This window comes from Acinonyx jubatus, chromosome B3, assembly GCF_027475565.1.
Source record: "Acinonyx jubatus isolate Ajub_Pintada_27869175 chromosome B3, VMU_Ajub_asm_v1.0, whole genome shotgun sequence".
In the NCBI taxonomy this organism is placed as follows: domain Eukaryota; kingdom Metazoa; phylum Chordata; class Mammalia; order Carnivora; family Felidae; genus Acinonyx; species Acinonyx jubatus.
This window is the reverse complement of record NC_069386.1, coordinates 113,030,769-113,051,535: the sequence shown is the minus strand read 5'-3', so window position 1 is coordinate 113,051,535 and position 20,767 is coordinate 113,030,769. Positions and strand designations below refer to the sequence as shown.

Here is a 20,767-nt window from a genome sequence, read left to right as displayed (position 1 = left end):
TTGGGAATCAGTACTTGGGATCTGTGTTGCTATCGTCATCTGTTTAACAGCAGGAATCACAGCTACTGTTAATTGAGCACTTACTGTGTGCTAGGTACTTAGAAGACTTTATTCATGTAGCCATTAATTTTGACAACAACTCTCCAAATTAACATTTCACACAGGAGGAAACAGCCTCAGAAGACATTTTTGTAACATCAAATACTACATAGGGGCGTCGGTGTGGCTCAGTCCGTTGGGCGTCCGACTTCAGCTCAGGCCATGATCTCACAGTCCGTGGGTTCAAGCTCCACGTTGGGCTCTGGGCTGACAGCTGGGAGCCTGGAGCCTGCTTCAGATTCTGTGTGTCCCTCTCTCTCTGCCCCTCCCCTGCTCATGCTCTGTCTCTCTGTCTCAAAAATAAATAAAAACATTTAAAAAATTTAAAAAAAACTACATAGCATGTATGTTGCAAAACAAGAATTCATTTGTGTTTGTTCCTAAAGTTATACTTTTCCAAATACATCATATATGGCCCCTTCTACCCTCAATAAAAATAGCAAATAATGACACAAATTGTCCTTACATATCTCTTGATCTTCTTGAAAATGCTTTCTTGCATACCAGCTCATTTTATCTACACAACATCCCCATAAAATGAGACATTATTAATGCCATACTTTCACCTATAAGGAAGTTGAGACACAGAGCAGATTACTGGTTTGTCTGACCTCACACAGGAGTTAGCATGGGATTTCTTTTTTTTTTTTTTAAGTTTATTTAATTTTGAGAGAGAGAGACAGAAAGAGGGGCAGAGAGAGGAGACAGAGGATCCAAAGAGGGATCCATAAGAACAGCAAAGAGCCCCATTCGAGGCTCAAACTCACAAACTGTGAGATGATGATCTGAGCCGAAATCAGACGCTTAACTAAGCCACCCAGGTGCCCTGAGGTTTTCTTGTTTTGATGCAAGATTCCTTGGGCAGATTTCAAAGCCCCATGACAGTAAATAAGAAAACCCACTTGACCCCAGAGCATGAGGATGTCTTCACAGAAAGTCAGAGTCCAAGATGGGTGGGCCAGGCAGTGCTGAGCCAGCAGAGTTGAGGGGCGGCTCCCAGCCTGAGGAGGAAGATCATCAGCTCAGGTGGTTGGTCTGAATACACAGGCCTCTGCCAGTACCTTTCCTCTGTTATGTTAGCAGCCTGTGACCCCTGACAAGTCAGGAAGCTTTGAGAGCCAGGCTCGGTGACCCAGGTCCTGTTGGCCTCCAGGCAGGGGGGCTTTGCAGAGGTCAGAGGTCAGGGCAGGGCTGCTCAGAACAGCAACGACGATTCCCTGCCTGCCCCAACCCTGAGCCCAGCCCTGGAAAATGTACACCTGAGGCAGCATGCACCTGATGCGGCCCAGTCCATGAGCGTGTGTGAGAGGGTGACCCAGCCCCTCCTGCGTTTCTGAAGCACTGACGAGTCTTTGACATTTTTATCTCTGACGCAAACCAGGTAAACTGGGGGAAAGTGTTAGCCCCGTTTTACATTCAAGGAAAAGCCCAGGTAGCAAAGAGAGTGTTTACCTGCTATGTCTTCAGAGGAGAACTGACCCAATGCTCCCTCCACAGGTTCCAGTCGCCCTGTTTCCTTGTTTCTACTTTCTGCCCTTTGCCCAAGGGCTGGCAGTGACTCTGGGAGTCAACCTGCTGGGAAGAAGGAAGGCACTCGGGGCAGCCCAAGGTCTGACGCTCTTGCAGACACAGACCCCACCCACATTGCTCCGGGTCACTTGACCCCGCATTCCCTTGATGGCTTTCCTCCTCAAAGCTGCCCTGGGCGTTCAGTTTCAGGTGACTTAATGGTGGATTGGCTCCGCTTAGCTCTGAGCTGCAGGTGGATGGAGGAATGGAGGGGCCCCCTCATTCAGACTGTCTGAAGAGGCAGAGACAGGGCTGCAGAAGTTCTGGTAGCCACTGCTAATTTACGTCCCAATGTCTGTCTGGCACTACGCTCACGGCTTTACATACGTGACGTCATTTAATCTTTGCGGTAACCTGGTGAAGTCGGTATTAATACTATTATCTCCATTTTACAGGTGAGGAAACTGAGGTACAGAGAGATTAAAGATAAGACCAAGGCCACAGTTACTAAGTATCGGGGCAAGGCCTACCTACCTCTTAGAGAATCCAACCGCAATTTGCACTGCAAAAAACAAATGTGATTTTTAAAGGGAAATCACTGTCGGTTACCTGCAGTGCTGAAGTCTGCTTGTACTGTGTTTCAAGAACCAACTGTAAAATTGCCAAGATTTTTGTGACTCAGCTGTTAAATATGGGTTTTAATAAAAATTAAATTATATATGGAAAATTAAATAAATTGTATTTCTTAAGTTTATTTATTTATTTTGAGGGAGAGAAAGCGTGAGTGGAGTAGGGGCAGAGAGAGGGAGACAGAACCCCAAGCAGGCTCCGCACTGTCAGCACAGAGCCCGATGCAAGGCTCAAACCCATAAACCGTGAGATCATGACCTGAGCCGAAACCAAGAGTCAGATGCTCAAATGACTGAGCCACCCCGGCACCCCGGTAAATTGTATTTTTAAGTAATAAGTACTCAAATCTTATCACTTCCCGACTATTTTACTATATTGTATCCTTATCAAATAATGTTTTTGAGTTTATTTACATCTATTATACATGATGGGAATGCTGTATATTATAGTACTTAACATCTCTTCCCAGCTCCACGTTCAATAACATTTCACTGATAGTTTGAAATCAGACATGGTGGAATTTTTTACATCACAGAAATTAGCAAACGCTACAAATTAGACCCCACTCACAGAACAAGTTGTTAAACATTTATCAACACCTGTGTCTGTAGAAGTCACCGTGTGGGAATAGAGAATCCAGCATTGGTGGCCCAGTGCTAGATAAACTCACCAACAAAGCCAGTAGGGTGAGGGTAGGGAGCCTGTGGGTACCTCTAGGAGACAGCCAGACCCCAGAGATTCTCCATTTAACAGGGAAGGTGGGTGAAAAATATTTAATACCCTAAAAGGGAGTCAGTTCCATCTGCCATCTGCCCCCTGTGAGGTGCACTATGAAGGTTTTTGTTTGTTTGTTTTAATTTCCCCAGGTAGAGCTGGATCTCCAGTTACCAAGGGAGAAGAAGGGGCAGGAGGACCCTGAGAGGAAGCCTGCCTGGAAGAAGGGGTGGGCCAGTCCCCAGTCCCTTGTGAATGCCTGACCTCTAGTGGTGGAAATGAGAATGCAAGCTTCTGCTTTGTAACCTTATGAGGAGGTTCTCCAATCTCTCCCTCCGCAAAGCAACAGCCCTGGTGCTCCCCAGCACGGGGCACAGGACAGAGGAACAATCCCTGTGGAACAAACAAATTGACCATGGACAGAAGCACCTGCTTCAAACCAAAGGGTTTCAATTACTCCCTCAGAACCTGTGCCTCCTTTGGATAGCAAGTATTTTATATCACCCCCTTACTACCATGAAATGAAAATCACACATAACTTGCCTACATACGTAATTGTAAAAATTAAATGCATACATATCCCCCCAAAAGACATCAACACAAATGTTCACAGCACCATTATTCACAACAGCAAAAAGCTGGAAACAACCCCAAAGTCCACCTACAGTAGAATGGATAAATACATTATGGTATATCCATACAGTGGAATACTACTCAGCCACAGGAAAGAACAAACCTGCAGTTTATACAACACTGACTAATCTCACAAATATTATTTTTATTGAAAGAAACTAGACACAAAAAAAGTATACACCATATGATTCCATTTATATAAAGTTCAAAGATGGGCAAAATTAATGTATAGGGTATTAGAAGTCAATATGGTGGTTACCTTTAGGGAAAATTATGATAGGAAGGCAGGAGGATGGGACTCTCCGGATGCTGAGAATGTTCTGTTTCTTGATCTGAGTGCTGATTACACAGGTGTGTTCATTTTGCCAAAGTTCATAGAATGTATACTTATGATTGGTCAACTTTTTTTTTTTTTTTTTTTGGTGCGAAAAGATGAGTTTATTAAAGCATGGAGACAGGACCCATGGGCAGGAAGGGCTGCCTAGTTCACTTTTCTGAAGTATGTAGTTATTCGATAAAAAGTTTACTGAGCAAAATCAGTTAATGAATTCAGTGCATGCACCTAGAGTCTCCATGACTTTGGCAACTATAAATGCAGATGGATGTAGGTGCACAGTTTTAGAGACTCAAATACCCTGTGTAATGTATGCGCCTGCTGCGTGATTTTTCTGAAATGGTGAGCTCCTAGTAAAATGCTGAAAAATAAAACCCACTCTTTTTTGCAATTTACATGATAGTTGTATTTTTGATCATTATAAACAGGATTTTTTTTCCCCTGCATAGACATCCAGCGGGGCACACAAGAGTCTTGTGGAGCTTGTGGATGGTTCCCTGTCCATTGCGGATGGACTAGTAGTGTCCCTACCTCTGTCTGTGGAACGGGGATGATGGCATGCACCTTGTAAGGCTGCTGTGAAAATGAAGTGAGTTCACGTCAATAAAGTGCTTGGAACAGAGTCTGGCAAACAGTGAGCACAAAATAAGTTCTTGATACTATTTTTATCACCCTGACTGCCACCCACTGAATGCCAATGGGTCTGTCAACCATTGTAGCAACCAAAAACACCCCCACACGTGTCCAAACAACCCCAAGGGGGTGATGCTGCCCACTGTAAACCATAGTTTTTTTTTTGTTTTTTGTTTTAATTTTTTTTTTCAACTTTTATTTATTTTTGGGACAGAGAGAGACAGAGCATGAACGGGGGAGGGGCAGGGAGCGAGGGAGACACACAATCGGAAACAGGCTCCAGGCTCTGAGCCATCAGCCCAGAGCCTGACGCGGGGCTCGAACCCACGGACGGCGAGATCGTGACCTGGCTGAAGTCCGACACTTAACCGACTGCGCCACCCAGGCGCCCCTGTAAACCACAGTTTAAAGCCTACTGCACCAGGGCGCCTGGGTGGCGCAGTCGGTTAAGCGTCCAACTTTGGCTCAGGTCATGATCTCACGGCTCAGGAGTTCAAGCCCCACGTCGGGCTGTGTGCTGACAGCTCAGAGCCTGGAGCCTGCTTTGGATTCTGTGTCTCCCCTTCTCTCTGCCCCTCCCCCGCTCACACTCTGTACCTCTCTCTCTCAAAAAGAAATAAAAATTAAAAAAATAAAAATAAATAAGAAACCTACTGCACCACAGCATCTAACAAGGGGCAGGGTCATTCACTCACTCACTCCTTCATTTACTCACGCCTTCACCGAGCACGTGCCGAGGACCTCTGTGTTCCAGGCTCAACCTCCAGTCGCTGCCAGGCTGTGTGGGGAGACAAAGATGTCCACAAATAATGACAACACGCTGGGACAAGAGTCTACATAGCCCAGCAGCCGCAAATTGTCCACCTTTGGCCCTCGCCTTCTGCAGAGGGGTTTGGTCTGCCTTGTGGTTTGCTTTCATTTTTTTATTTAGTTGCCAGTATTTGAAGATCAGAAGATTTCACATAAAACACCCAGACTTTCCCTCCCTTGAAGACCCTGGAGCTTGGGGCCACTGTCACAGATCCATCTGCTGGTAGACGCTGGGGAAAACTTAAAAGCTTCCACAAGGGGCAGATGAGTGAGCCTTGAAGGCTCAATGGGAGGCAGTCAAAGTGGGAAAGGGCATGGGGAGGACACAGCATGTTCAAAGGCCGGGCTCTGAAAACAGCATGTCTGAGGACGCGTCCCTAGTACACGGAGGCACACTGCAGCAGAGGGAGGCCTGGGACCATCCGGGAGCCAGGCCAGGGCTTTGAGCTTCTCAGGTCTGACACCAACCTGCCTTCTCTGCATATTGCTCGACAGAGGTACAAGTTCAACATAAAAATGAACGCCAAGGTTGAGGTGCTGTCAGACATTGTCCACAGCGTCCTTACACCTGAGCTTGCCTATTACATGCCTAGGGGGTTGGGGGACCTTGGGAGATGTGCGAGCAGTGGCTGGAACAGTGTGGTCTTTGGGGTCCCTGCAGGGCTGGCCTCACGTGGTATGACTGGAGGGCAGAGAAAGGCTTCTTCTCACTTGTCTGAAATATTCCGTTCACATGGCCTAACTCAGTGCTTCTCAATGTTATGTGCACACAGATCATTAACACGGGGATCTCATTAAAATGAAGATTCTGAATTAGCAGGTCTGGGATGGAGCCTGAGAGTCTGCATTTCAAACAACCCACCAGGGATGCTGCTCTGTGAGTCCAAAATCACACTTGGAGATACTAGTTTACGGTTTCTCAACTGTGGCACTACTGATATTTTGGACCGGACAACTCCTTGTTGTGGGGGGAATGCCCTATACGTTGCAGCATGGTGAACAGCATCCCTGACCTCTACCCACTAGATGACAATAGCAGCCCCTCATCTTGACAACAAAAAATGCCTCCAGATATTGCCACATGTCCCCTGGGGCAGTGACAAAATTGGCCTCAGTTAAGATCCACTGCTCTAGAGTCTACATGGACTCTTAAAATGTAAGCGTTTATATGTTTATGGGTTTTACCTTTAAGGCACAGAGGCAGAGCAGACAACATAATTTGGGGGGCGCAGCGCAAAGTAAAACATGCAAGCTCTTGATCAAAGAGCAGGGAAATGGTGCCCCTAAAGGTACTCTCTCTGCCCCTTCCCCACTCACATTCTCTCCCTCAAAAATAAACTTTTTTTTTTTTTTACATCTAGTTTCTCTTTCTAGGCTTGTGAATATACGCTTTGCGAATTTTGCAGTTTTCCAAACCGTAGATTCTAAACTCCTTGAAGAATCCTAACAATTCCCTGATAAGCTCCATTGCAAGGCCTCTGTATATGCTTTTATTTTGTAATGATTTACCGACAGAGTTCACAGCCTGGATGCCAGCAAAAACCCGAAAGTTAATGTTTGAACAAGATGCTGCAGGGAGGGACTCCAGGGATGCAAATGAGCCACCCACAAGGGGTCCCTGCCCTCCTATAGAGCCCCTCCTCTCTCCCACAGTTGCTAGTTGCTGCTGTTGCCACTGTCACTGGCAGCAGTCTGGGCCCGGGTCTGGCCTGGCCCCCTCCTGGCCAGTGGTGCTCCAGACTGTCCCAGGAATGCGTGGTGCAGACACATGAGGCCCATTGCTCCGTGTTTCGGCCACCCGCACTTATAAAACATTTACCTACTTCAAAGATAAAATTACTATGAATTTCAAGATCGAGACAGAAAAAAAGCATTATTTTTCTTAAATGTTTATTTTTGGGGTGCCTGGATGGCGCAGTAGGTTGAGCATCTGACTTCAGCTCAGGTCATGATCTTGAGTTCGTGGGTTCAAGCCCCCCCGGCGGACTCTGCTGACAGCTCGGAGCCTAGATCCTGCTTCAGGTTCTGTGTCTCCCTCTCTCTTTGCCCCTCCTCTGCTGGCACTCTGTCTTTCTCTCTCTCAAAAACAAATAAAACATTAAAATTAAAAAAAAAAAAAACGGCCAACGTTTATAAACTGTTTATTTTTGAGAAAAGAGAGAAAGCACAGGGGAGGGGTGGAGAGAGAGGGAGACGGAGGATCCAAAGCGGGCTGTCTGCTGTTAAACTCAGGAACCATGAGATCATGACCTGAGCCCAAACCAAGAGTCAGATGCTTAACCAACGGAGCCACCTGGGTGCTCCCAGAAGAAAAGCATTAAATCGAGGCAGGGTCCTTCTGCACACGGGATCTTGTTCCGCTACACAGATGACACTCCAAGGAAGCCTGCCCTGCACTGGGTAGTGACAGGCAGTGCATGAGGTGGGGCTTGGTGACAGCATTTATCATGAGAACCCGTGGGCTTCTCACAGGCAGCAGGGGGCAAGTGGAAAGGGGAGCCGGGCTAAGAGACTGAGGGCAAAGGCAGTGTGGCACTGATTTTAGAATCAACTAGGCATCACCAGCACGGCTCCGAGGGACAGGCTGCTCTGCACCGTGGAGGGGACTGGAGTGCCTGGAGAGAGCAAGCCCCCGCCCTGGGGCCGGCTGGTTCCCCCAGTTTCTTAGGGAGCGCACCTCCAACTTCAAGGCCCCCTCCTATCACTGCTGGCTGCACTTCCCCTACTTTCTCTCTTGGCTGCTCTCACACCAATTCCTTTTCCTGACCTCACTCCAACTTCTTCCCTCCTCTCCGTCCTCTGCCCTGCCCCCTCCCTTTGCAAATTTGTCCGGAGGCAGGCCCAGATCTTCCTTGGTGGTAAGAAACACTTCCAGTGCAAGATTAATTTCAGGGCAGCTAGAAGGACGAAACCTTCTCCCAAAGGCTGAGAACAAATGGAAAAAACATGACAAGGGGAAAACGGGCCTCAAAATGCAGACACCTTTTGAAGGCTTCGGTGAAATCCAAGCCTCCGGCCTCTCAACGGGCTTGCAAGAAATACAGCTGCAGCTTCTGAAGTAACCGCCCAAGAACAAGCCCGGGTCTTGGGCTGAGATGAGCTGTGCCAACAGAGAATTCGCTCGGCCGATGGAGCATCCTGGTCCCAGACACCCATTGCCAGGGATGACCCTGGGGCTGTGGCTTCCAATAAATCACATGTGCGCACAAGGTCTCGGCAAAAGAGCACGTTCACACTCACAACAACCTTGTGAGGCAGGAATCATTAGACAGCTTTAGTGATAGGAAATAGGGACTCAGAGGTGAATAGCTCAGAGCCACCCAGCTGGTAAGCGTCAGAGCCGGGATTCAAACCCCGGTCCACTTGACTCCAAATCCAGTGTTCTTTTCTTCCACAACGTGTCTTTGCCCCAACACCGCCCTGCAGCAAATGGACACAATCAGCAAAGGGTACCTTTCACCACGTCTTTTCAAGCCTCCTGACTTGCTCCCTTCTTTGCCCTGACTCAGCTACCCAATGCTTCATGCTGGCAGTGTGGCATTTCAGGCACAGGAACCTATCCATGAAGAGACCCGTCCTCCGGTTGGCATACCTCTCTGGTGCCTCAAATCACCAAATTCCAAAAGGGGGTAACATCAGCTCTGTCGCAGCAGCTGGACTTTGTGTGCACAAACGTGGCTTACGGACTTAATGCCTACGTTATTTCTACCGTTTTGCAAAGCCTGACTCCTTTGCAAATTTCAGGCATTGAGTTGTTCCCATTTTTAAAACAGGGAGGTTGAGCGCAGAGCTGAGGGAGGGAGGAATATCCATCGAGCACCCTGTGGGCGAGGTGTTGGGGAAGTGTTCCCGGGAACACTTGTTCTGTGCCCTTTCTTTCCGCCTGAAATGACTCACTGCGATTTCAGTCTCTTGGGCAATGAGCAGGCTCCCCAGGGACCCCTGACAGCTGACCCTCGCCCGGCCTCTCCATCAGGGCAGTGTGTACATGTCTTTGTTCGACAGCTCTGTGAGCTATCCAAATCCCAGTCCAAGCCTGCTGCCTGCCCAGCTCTCTGAATGCTGGCAAGCCACAGGCAACATCTGCTCCAGAGGCTTAATCCAGCATTTGGAAGGGCTCCCTTCCGAAATCTCTGGCCTGGCACCATGCCCAGCCCCAGTCAGCAAAGAGCTGCAGCATTTATGTGGCTTTTCCAGCAATGGCTTTGTACGGTCTAGGGAGCGGCTTTGATGTCCATGGAGTGGGGAAGGGCTGAGGGTGGAGGGAGGAGGCGCAAAGCTGAGAAGACACGAAGGCCCGCACCCACTCGCTCAGGATCCAGACTTTCCACCCAGCACATAAAGACTCAGCACAAACCCCGAGGAGCCCACAGAGGTGGCTTACATGATTCGAATTCAACTTTGATACCAACCGTCAGGCAGAAATAGTTGTCGGTCCTCGCAGTATATTGTGGAATTTAGATTTCAGAGCAGTGTCTATGAATGTACCTTTTCATCTAGTTGCAGGGCATTTAAATATTTGGTGATCATATTCACAAAGACACTCTTTCTGCAGCACTGCTGTCTGGGTTCCCCAGCTTCTCAGATTATTCTAACGTGTTGTTCTATAATATGCCTTGGAAGAGGACAAGGCTCTTGCAACAAGTGATGACACAGAAGGTCAAAAACAATTAGTATTTTGATGGAGGTCACAGCAATTTTGCAGAGAAAAACACATAACAAATGATCTAATGAATTCCAGGACCCAACAAACAACTGAACCCAGGGCCCAAAGATCTCCATGGCCTCTCTGGCCCCTGAGCCCCTGCTGCAGATCCTCCAGATACCCCCTCCCCCATCCCAGCTCCCTGCCCTTTCCCAGTGGGCCCCTCTGTGGTCTTTCTAGAAGCACTGAGCATTCACTTTGTGAAACCATCCTAGGATCTCTCAAGTTTCTCTCCCCGCCCACCCCAAACACACTGCCCTCTTGCCCTGCCTCAGGCTCAGCCCTCTGACTCTAGCTCTCCTCCAGATGTCCAGTCCACCCCAGGGCCCCTCAGAGCAAGGTTCTCAGCAACCCCCCACCCCCTCCCATCCGAACCCTCGTAGGACTGGCTGTCTCAGGACATGTTGGGTTCAGGGACAGGAGTAAGTGAAAGCCCATCACCACTGACTGATCATTTTCTACCCACCTTCCGGGAGGCCAAAGGCCTTCCTGGGCTCTTACACACACACCCTAGAGGCCTTTTCCCTTTCTCCCTGAAACTGACATCACTGGTTGGAGAACTGAACACCATTAAATCTCCTGAATGCTTCTCTCTGACGTCAGGGACTCAGGCTCTAAAGGAAGCTGAGGGATTGCCAGCTCACTCCTTCCTGTCGTGAGTGTCCTTAACATCATCAGAACACCTCCATGAGCATCACATCTCTTTTTGGAAACTTTTATCGACTTTTACAACACTTACTGGTTTTCAGGCATTTTACCGGGGCTTTGTTTCAGTTAGTATTACCTTTTTTTTTTTTTTTAAGTTTATGTCTTTATTTTGAGAAAGAGAGAGAGAGAGACAGCACCCATGAGCACGAGTGGGGGAGGGGCACAGGAGGGGGAGAGAGAGAATCCCAAGCAGGCTCTGCACTGTCAGCGCTCATTCCACAAACTGTGAGATCACGACCTGAACTGAAATCAAAAGTCGGTTGCTTACCAACTGAGCCACTCAAGTGTCCCAGTTAGTATTACCTTTAACAGAGATCTAACTACTGTGGCTTAAACACACTCAAGATAGCTGCCGTAGCTCCAGCCGTCACATCTGCATTCCAGTAGTAAGAAGAGGAGCAGGGAGAAAAGGGGGTGCTTTCTTGGAGCCCCACCCAACCACTTACATGTTACTGCAAGGAAGGCTGGGAAGTGGAATAGTTTAGCTGGGCATGCTTCTAATCTCAATAAAGTCACTCAGAGTTCTATATTAAGCAAGATGGTAAGAATGGATATTGGATAAGCAGTTAGTAATCTCTGTCCTTCCGCTTTCTAACACCTTATCTTTCTTGTCACTCTTGGGCTAGAGGTGTTTTGGAAGTCTGAATTCCTTGGATTTTATAAGAGTGATATGGAGCCTATTACTGCAAATTATATAACATCCCTCCTAGTGTCTGGTTACAGCACTAGGCAGCCCACACATTCACTTTTATGCGGTGAAATGTTGACACAGTCACATGAAACACGATAAATAAAACTATATAAGACCTCACATTAGTTCAGGTCAGATTGTGTCGCCTAACCAGTTTTTATGCCAAACTAAGGGGAGAAAAAACTCAGTTTTTAGAACTTCTGGGATTTCAGTTATGAATAAGAAATGGTAATCCTGTATCCTTATTTTATTGAGGAAGAAAGCAAGGCTCTTCTTCCTTGGAGAAGTTAAGTAACTCACTCAAGGTCATACAGCTCCTAGTGGTGGAGCTAAAACTAGAATATGGGCTTTGTTTACTTTATTTTTTGAGAGAGACAGAGACAGAGTGTAAGCAGGGGAGGGGCAGAGAGAGAGGGAGACACAGAATCTGAAGCGGGCTCCAGGCTCTGAGCTGTCATCACGGAACCTGACATGGGGCTCGAACCCACCAGCTGTGAGATCATCACCTGAGCCAAAGTCAGACGCTTAACCAACTGAGCCATCCAGGTGCCCCTACTTTATTTTAGAGGGAGAGAGAGGCTCCACGCTCAGTGCAGAACCTGACGCCGGGCTCCCTCCCACAACCCTGGCATCATGACCTAGGCCGAAATCAAGAGTGGGAGACTCAACCAACTGAGCCACCCAGGCGCCCTAACTCCAAAGCAAATACATGGGGAAAAGAGGCGTGTGGGAACACGGCTTCCTATGCTGATGCCCAGAGCCATGTTGAGAGAACACAAGAGTGCCTGCTTCAGGGTCTGTCTCAGGGAAATTCTATTTGTTTTTAAAACAGTTTTTTTAAGTTTATTTATTTTTAGAGAGCGAGTGCAAACAGGGGAGGGACAAAGAGAAAGGGAGAGAAAGAATCCCAAGCAGGCCCGGAAACAGGGCTTGAACTCACGAACCGTGAGATCATGAAAGCAAGAGTTGGAGGCCCAACCGATTGAGCCACCCAGGTGCCCCGGGAAGTTCTATCTAAAGCAAAGTTTTATAAATACATTTTAAATGCACTACGGATGAGCTTAACTGTAAAGAAACCGTAAGTTATATTCTCCAAGCAGTCCAGATAACTAGAGTATTAGCTTCTCGTATAGTCCAAAGAGCCTACTCCTTACCATTATTTACAGAAAATGATACATCTTTATATTTTTTTAATGTTTATTTTATTTTTGACAGAAAGACAGAGCATGAGCGGGGGAGGGGCAGAGAGAGAGGGAGACACAGAATCGGAAGCAGGCTCCAGGCTCCGAGCTGTCAGCAAAGAGCCAGGCAGCGGGGCTCGAACTCACAGACCTCGAGATCGTGACCTGAGCCGAAGTCAGACGCTCAGCCGACGGAACCACCCAGGCGCCCCAATGCATCTTTATATTACATGCACATGGCACAAAATTCAAAATGTACCAAAGTGAGAAGTAAAATTTGTCTCCCACCAATTCTTCCCAGAGACAACTGCAGTGACTTTTTGTGTATCGTTCCAGAGCTAGCTCCTCATTTAGAAATTACCAAATGTTATCTGTGGTTGCCTCTGGAAAGTAGGATTAAAAATGATTCCAGTGCGTGGCTGCGTTTCTGGGTGGCTCAGCCGGTTAGGCCTCCGACTCTTGATTTTAGCTCAGGTCATGATCTCACTGGTTTGTGAGTTTGAGCCCTGCGTGGGGCTCTGCGCTGACAGTGGGGAGCCTGCTTGGGGTTCTCTCTCTCCCTTTCTCTCTGCCCCTCTGCCCCACGAAAGAAAGAAAGAAAGAGAGAAAGAAAGAAAGAAAGAAAGAAAGAAAGAAAGAAAGAAAGAGAGAGAGAGAGAAAGAAAGGAAGGAAGGAAGAAAGAAAGAAAGAGAGAAACAAATAGGGAAAAGCTTAAAAAAAAGCCATCTGTTTAAAAAAATAAAAGATTCCTTTTCCTTCTGTGTTATATTTGCGGGGGGTGGTGTTGTACCAATTATTTAACACTCAGTTTCACCTTTGGTAAAATATATAATATTTTTATAGATACATAGTGTCAAGACATATATATTGGTATATAATATTGTCGTTGTAGCATGTGTAGATAATGTGCTTATGCCAAAGTCCAGCCCTGAGCAGACACCCAATCTCTTCCCCTCTGGATCATAGGTCAGGCTGAAACATAGCCGGGCCCAGGCTCTAAGCGCTGCTGACTGGATGTTTTCCCCCGGGGACCCACCCTTGTGCAATGAGGAAGTATAGGTGACATGTCAGGACAGGCAGGCCTCAAAACCTTTCCAGAGTTCTCATCCCCTCCCCCTGCCCTCTTCTTCCTCCTCCTCTAGGCAAAGGACTCCGCTTCAGGACTAGAGGCCCAGGAGGTCTCCAGGCAAATCCAGGGTCTTGCTTTTGTAGCATTAAGGCAGCAAAAAAACTGTCACTGCTCTCCTGTAATCAACAGAGACAGGACTAGCTACATAATTTGCAGGACCCAGTGCAAAATGAAAATATGGGGCCCCTTGCTTAAAAATTAAGAATTCCAAGATGAGGGACGCCTGGCTGGTTCAGTCGGTAGAGCATGCAACTCTTGATCTCAGGGTTGTAAGTTTGAGCCCCACACTGAGTGTAGAGGTTACTTAAAAATAAAATCTTAAAAAAAAAAAAAAAAAAGAATTCCAAGATGAAAGCAGAGGAGCATTAAACTAAGGGCAGGGTTCTACTGAATTCGGGGCCCTGGGAGACTGTGCAGGTCTCTGCCCATGCAGCTGGCCCTGGATAGGGGGCCAAGATATGCCCTGTCCCCACAGGAAGGCCCTCTGTGGGTCACCTCCTCCCTGCCACTTAAGTAAGGCATTCAGGGTTGCCTCCTCTCCTTACCATACCTGAGGGCACTGGCCAGAAGAATCAGGCCTTAGAAGAGACTCGGGGCTCAGATGGAGGCCGCATCCACCTACCCAGCCAGCCAGCCACATGAGCACAGGCTTAGCCCTTCCAGCAACCTCTGGGCGGCCTCAGAGGACTCCAACTGCTGTGTGCCCAGCACCATGTATAAAGGCGTTCGAACTGAGCGTCTTTAGGTGGAGTGTGTGGGTTCTCACACAGCCACGGTCCCTCTACTCAGAATTGCCAGAACCAGCTGCAGAGGATACAACTATCTGACTGACGTCCGAGCAGTTCAAAAGCTAGGGTCTTCTATCTCATGAGTCAGCCCAGCTCATTTTCGATCAGGTCTTCTCTGAGAGGCACGGGGAGGGGATTCTTCAGCAACTAGCTGCCCTCCCCAGAGACAACCATGTTAATTAGTCTTTGAACATCTTTACAGAGATTTCATGGCTTGAGCTAATCTGGACTTTTTTTTAAGTGAGCTCTACACCCAATGTGGGATTTGAACTCAGGACCACAGGATCAAGAGTCACATGTTCTACCAACTGAGCCAGCCAGGCACCCCCATGCCAATCTGGATTTTAATCCTGGTTCCACTTATTAGCTGGGTGTTAACCAGAGCACACTTCTAAGCAATTCATTGATACACATCAAGTAACCTTAAAATGCCTGGATTTGGGGCGCCTGGGCCGCTCAGTCCGTTAAGCGTCCGCCTCTTTTTTTTTTTTTTTTTTTACATTTCTTTATTTTCGAGAGGCAGAGAGAGACAGAGCATGAGTGGGGGAGGGGCAGAGAGAGAGGGAGACCCAGAAGCAGGCTCCAGGCTCTGAACGGTCAGCCCAGAGCCCGAGGCAGGGCTCAAACCCACGAACGGCGAGATCGTGACCTGAGCCAAAGTCAGACACTCAACCGACTGAGCCACCCAGGCGCCCCAAGTGTCCGCCTCTTGATTTCAGCTCAGGTCATGATCTTGTGGTTCGTGAGTTCAAGCCCTGCATCAGGCTGTCCACTGACAGCGTGGAGCCTGCTTAGGATTCTCTCTCTCCTCTCCCTGTTCTTCCCCGACTTGTGCCCTCTCTCTCTCTCAAAATAAATAAATAAACTTAGAAGAAATGCAAGTCAGTGCCCAGAGTATGCTCAAGTCTCCAGGTGGAGGCTCCAGGGAGAGGGTCAATGCCCTACTCCACCCTGGACCCTACTTTTATCAGAGTAACTCTGGACTACGTTAACCGTGCCAGATCACAGAAGCTGAAGCGCCCGTCAGCCAGGCTGGTGCAGGCCAATCCACCATGTCCTGTGTTTAGGCAGTTGCCCTGAGCCCAAGTACAGGACATTTATCCCAATCAAGATCTTGAAAATCAGTCTAGGGGCACCTGGGTGGCTCAGTCGGTTGCGCTCTGACTCTTGATTTCAGCTCAGGTCAGTATCTCACGGGTTCGTGGGGGTCGAGCCCTGAGTCGGGATTCTCTCTCTCTCTCTGCCCCTCCCCCTCTCAAAATAAACAAATAAACATGTAAAAAGAAAGTCAGTCTAGAGTCACAGTTCCCTTAGAAACCATTAAAGTCCAGTACTCTGTTTCTCAAAGGTGCCAAAGCCATTCCCCTGCCTTCCCTCAGAACATTCCCACCGCCGCTCCTTTTGACCCAGATGTCACTTCTTCAGGGACATCTTCCCTGACCGTTCAGTCTACATGGCTCTGTTACCCCACTTTATTTTGCGTGGCACGTCTGTGAAATTATCTTTTTAATTTTACTTCCTTATTCCCATTCTCCTCACTAGGATTTACCTCCACGAGAGCAGGATTTGGTCCGCCTTACCTCAAACACTGCCTGGCACGTAGAAGGAGCTCAGGAAATTTCTACTGAATGGACGAATGAATGACTAGCGTCTCTCAGTACTGGAGAAGGGCTTTCGATGGCTTTCCAAGCCCGTCCCACCACACGCCAGCTGTGTGACCTTGGGCATTTTAATTCCTCTAAATATGTTCATGTTGTCTACTGTCAACTGGCTAATCCCCACATCTTAGGGTCACCAGGAGTATTCACTAAAAAGCAAAAAGTATGTGGCAAAGTGAAAAGTGCCTGGCATATGAATCTTAGCAACAACTATTTGTATTGTCTTTCTGCCCAGATTAGTGTCATCTTTGATAGCATGGTCTATATCCAAGCCGTGCATAAAACCCCCAAACAGCACAGCATTTGGGACAGCATATGGCTATAGTCTGACTAGGAACAGGCTTCTCCACCCCCTCCACAAAGGGCATCCGGGATCTCACCTTTGTTTGCCAGTGTTGCCCTCATCTGCCAGCTCAGTCAAGAAAAGGAAATGAAAACAGACTGGCTCCATTCTTGGTGAACTTTCATTTCCTTTTGAGGTTCACAGACTATCTGTGGGCTGACCTCACCCTGGGCTGCATCAAGTTCACTTTCTGCCCCGGGGGCTGGGTTCTGTTGCCAGGCAACAGAACACCTGCGTGCCCTCCCAGATCCCCTGAGCTGCCCCCCCGGCCCTGGCTTCGAGCTGTGCCCAGTCAGGAAGGGTGGGCTCTGGATATTGCCAGGTTGCTCTGATGGGGAGAGGCTAAGGGGAGGAGTGACACAGAGAAAGAAGAAAGATTGCTCCGTGAGGCAGAAGGTTGTACTCAGGAGAGAGCCTACAGCCACCTGGATTCCCCAAAACACTGGCCAGAAAGTGCCTGAGAGTCTCAGTATTTGGAATTTGTTCTTTAAAGATAGTTCCTCTGTAAGCATCCTTGAGCAGAAGGCAAGTGCTCCTTGAAGAAAACACATTTCTCAGCTACCATCTTACAGTGACTTCCTCGGTGAGAAGGAGACTCTAGCCCAGGAGGCTTGGGAGGGGGGCCCAGGTAGAGCTCTGGGTTGCATGTACACGCAGGGCACTGCATGAGGGGAAAGAGGACGACCCAAGGTGGGAGGAGGGAGGGGTTCTCTTCTCCCCACATGCTTGGCCTGGCTAACTCCCATTTTTTTTAAGTTTATTTATTTATTGAGAGAGAGAGAGAGAGAAATAGAGAGTGAGAGAGAATGAGTGGCAGAGGGGTGGAGAGAGAGGGGGACAGAGGATCCGAAGTGGGCTCCTCTCTGACAGCAGGATGCGGGGCTCGAACTCAGAAACCTTGAGATCAAGACCTGAGCTGAAGTCCAACGCTTAACCCACTGAGCCACCCAGGCGCCCCTCCCATTTGTTCTTAATATTTTGGCTTCACTGTCACTTCCCCAAGGGGGCCCTCTTATTCCCCAGACTAGGTTAGATCCCCTTGTCATTCCCTATCATAGCCCACACTGCTTATTCCTTGCCCTTATCCCTTGTTGCAAGGTGCACCTGTCTCTACCTCCACCCCACCCACAGACAGCTCAGGTTCTGTGAGGGCACGGCCAAGTCCGTCTGTTCACCACAGCCCTAGCACCTAGCCCCAGGTCTGCACACAGAAGGCACTCAAGACCATGGAGCGTCTGCTGAATGAATAAAGGAGGAAGAAAAGACAAATCGAACAGGGAGGGTGCAGTGCAGAGACCCTGTGGCCCCTTCTCATTTTGGCTTGGCCAGTCTGGCTTCCCTTGTCAGATACAGTGGGCGTGGACACATAGGGGGCTGACATTTCACTTCCTATGCCAGGCAGGGGAAGCCGGTGTTTCCCAAAGATACATGTTGTCATTGTTCCAGCTGCGTGATGAATAACAGCCATTCTCCCCCAAGGATGAAGTCATTTCCTTGGAACCAGCATAAAACCCACAGGAAAGGAAAGTAGCATTTACTGCATACCTACTATGTGCCAAGCAAGTGGGTATCTTATCTGATTCTCATAAGAGTGCTGCAAAGCAGGCATAATTCCTTCCTTCCTCCTTCCTTTTTCTTTCTTTTCTTTTCTTTCTTTCTTTTTTTTTCTTTTCTTTTTTTTTTTTTTTTTTTTACAAATAATGTAACGGAGGCTCAGAAACATTAACCACTTTGTCATGTTCACAAAAAAAGACAGAGTTGAAATGTGGTCACATGTGTATGCGGCAGCCCACAGCTGCCTCTCTGCTTGCCTCAAAGACCAAAGGCAGGATGGGAAGAGACTCCCAAAAAAGATAAAAACAGGGAACAGTGGAGTAGGGAAACAGGACCACGTATACGTGCTTCCACTTATTCCTCAAATCTTTATTAAGTATTTATGTCAGGCACAGGGGCTGGGGACACATGCCATAAAATACAGTTCCTCTCCCCCCAGAGGCCACTGTCTAATGCACGAACCATGTAAGAAATTCAGAAATTACAGTTCGGCAAGACTGATGCTATTAGGTCACTTAATTCCATTTTGTTTAAATGTTTATTTATTTTTGAGAGAGAGAGAGAGCACGAGCAGGGGAGGGGCAGAGAGAGAGAGAGAGAGAGAGAGACAGAATCCGAAGCAGGTTCCAGGCTCCGAGCTGCCAGCACAGAGCCCGACATGGGGCCAGAACCCACGAACGGTGAGACCATGACCTGAGATGAAGTCAGACGCTTAGTCGACTGAGCCACCCAGGCTCCCCTATTTTTTGGTATTTGAAGTTCTCTATAACAAAATGTCTAAAAATATACATTGGGACGCCATCCAAATGCAATGCTCAGGGTGTGGTAAAAGCACAACCCAGAATGGAGATCTAATCAGGGAAGGCTCCACTGAGGAGGTGACATTTGAGCCGAGTTCTGTGAGGCAAGAGGGAGTTGGTGACACAGAGTAGCATGGATCAAGTACTGCAAAGAGTACATGCAGAGACACAGAAGCATCAAGCAGCAGGGCCTCCTTAGGGAATGGTGGGTACAAGTCCAAAGCCAAAACTGAAGAAGATATTGTCTTCAAGTTGCCTTGCGAAATTGTCTCTCAGGTGCACTCAGCATCTCTCTGGGTTTTAGGGATTACCTTTGGTGTTTTCAGGCCCGGTTTCTCACTTTAGAAGCTTGGCGCCAGAGCCAAGAGATAAGCGGCGGCGTGGCGCCACCTGGAGGTCAAAAGGTGAAGTGAGCCTCGAGGTCCCCTCTGGAAATTTTCCTTGGGCAACATAAAACAATCCCACCTGCTACTCAGCTCTCTCAGAGCAACAGGCAAATCCTCTGATCCCCAGAAACAAAAGGCAAAATAAGTAGAGGGCAAGGTTTCCAAACGGAGCAGAGGAACTGAAGGCCAAGTTAGAGACACATTCTACACGTGCAAGGGAAATCAACCAAAAGAAAGCTTGGATTTGCTCATTTCATCCAAACTACTACTAACTATTGATGGCCTGTTTGTTGAGGCTTACTCTGCACCAGGTACATGGGCATATTGTGCTATGTGTTGAACATATTCATCTCCTTTAAGTCTCAGCAAAAACCTTATTAAAAAAAATTTTTTTTTAACCTTTAAGTAAGCCCCGCACCCAATGTGGGGCTTGAACGAGGACACGGAGAAAAGGGAACTGTCATATGCTATTGGCAGGAATACAAAGTGGTGTGGCCACTGTGGAAAACAGCATGGAGGGTCCTCAAAATCGAACTACCCTACAATCCAATAATCGCACTACTGCGTATTTATCCAAAGAATACAAAAATACTAATTCAAAAGGATACACACGGGGTGGGGTGCCTGGGTGGCTCAGTCGGTTAAGCCTCTGACAATTGGTGTCAGCTCAGATCATGATCTCATGGTTTCGGGAGCTGGAGCCTGGCATCAGGCTCTGTGCTGACGGTGTGGAGCCTGCTTGGTATTCTCTCTCTCCCTCTCTCTCTCTCTGCCCCTCCCTTGCTGGTGCTGTCTCTGTCTCTCTCAAAAATAAATAAATAAAAACTTAAAAAAATTTTTTTTTCAAAAAGATACATTATCAGATGTTCAGAGCAGCATTATTTATAGTAGCCAAATTATGGAAACAGCCCAAGTGTCCAGTGACTGAAGAAGGGATAAAGACGTGGTATATACACACAATGGAATATTACTCAGCCATAAAAAAGAAGGAAATCTTGCCATTTCCAATGACTCGGATGGAGCTAGAGAGTATTATGCTAAGTGAAATAAGTCAGGCAGAGAAAGATAAATACTATATGACTGCACTCATAGGTGGAATTTAAGAAACAAAACAAATGCGCAAAGGGAAAGAAAAAAAGAAAGAGGGAGGCAAACCAAGAAACAGACTCTTAACTATAGAGAACTAATGGTTACCAGAGGGGAGGTAGGTGGAGGATGGGGGAAATAGGAGATGGGGATTAAAGAGCGTACTTACCATGATGGTAAATAAATAAATAAATAAATAAATAACAGGTCTAAAGTGTAACTCATCATCTTTGCCAAAATTTCTTCCTCTTACTCTATTTTCCAACTCAGCAAATGCCACAACCCTCCCCCCACATCCAGTTGTCCAAGCCAGAAACCTAAGAATTTTGAGTCACACCTAATCGTGCAACAGTAAATATCTTTTAACATTTTTCT

At 47.6% G+C, this 20,767-nt stretch overlaps 1 protein-coding gene across 1 annotated transcript in view; it reads right to left on the bottom strand.

Annotated features, from left to right (window-relative positions):
- SUSD6 (sushi domain containing 6) overlaps positions 1-1,647 on the bottom strand; it is a 102,351-nt gene extending 100,704 nt beyond the window's left edge. The window contains exon 1 of the mRNA XM_053224617.1: positions 1,552-1,647. The gene's annotated coding sequence lies outside the window, so the exon portion shown is untranslated. The remainder of the gene's footprint in view (positions 1-1,551) is intronic.
- Between the last annotated feature and the right edge of the window lie 19,120 nt (positions 1,648-20,767).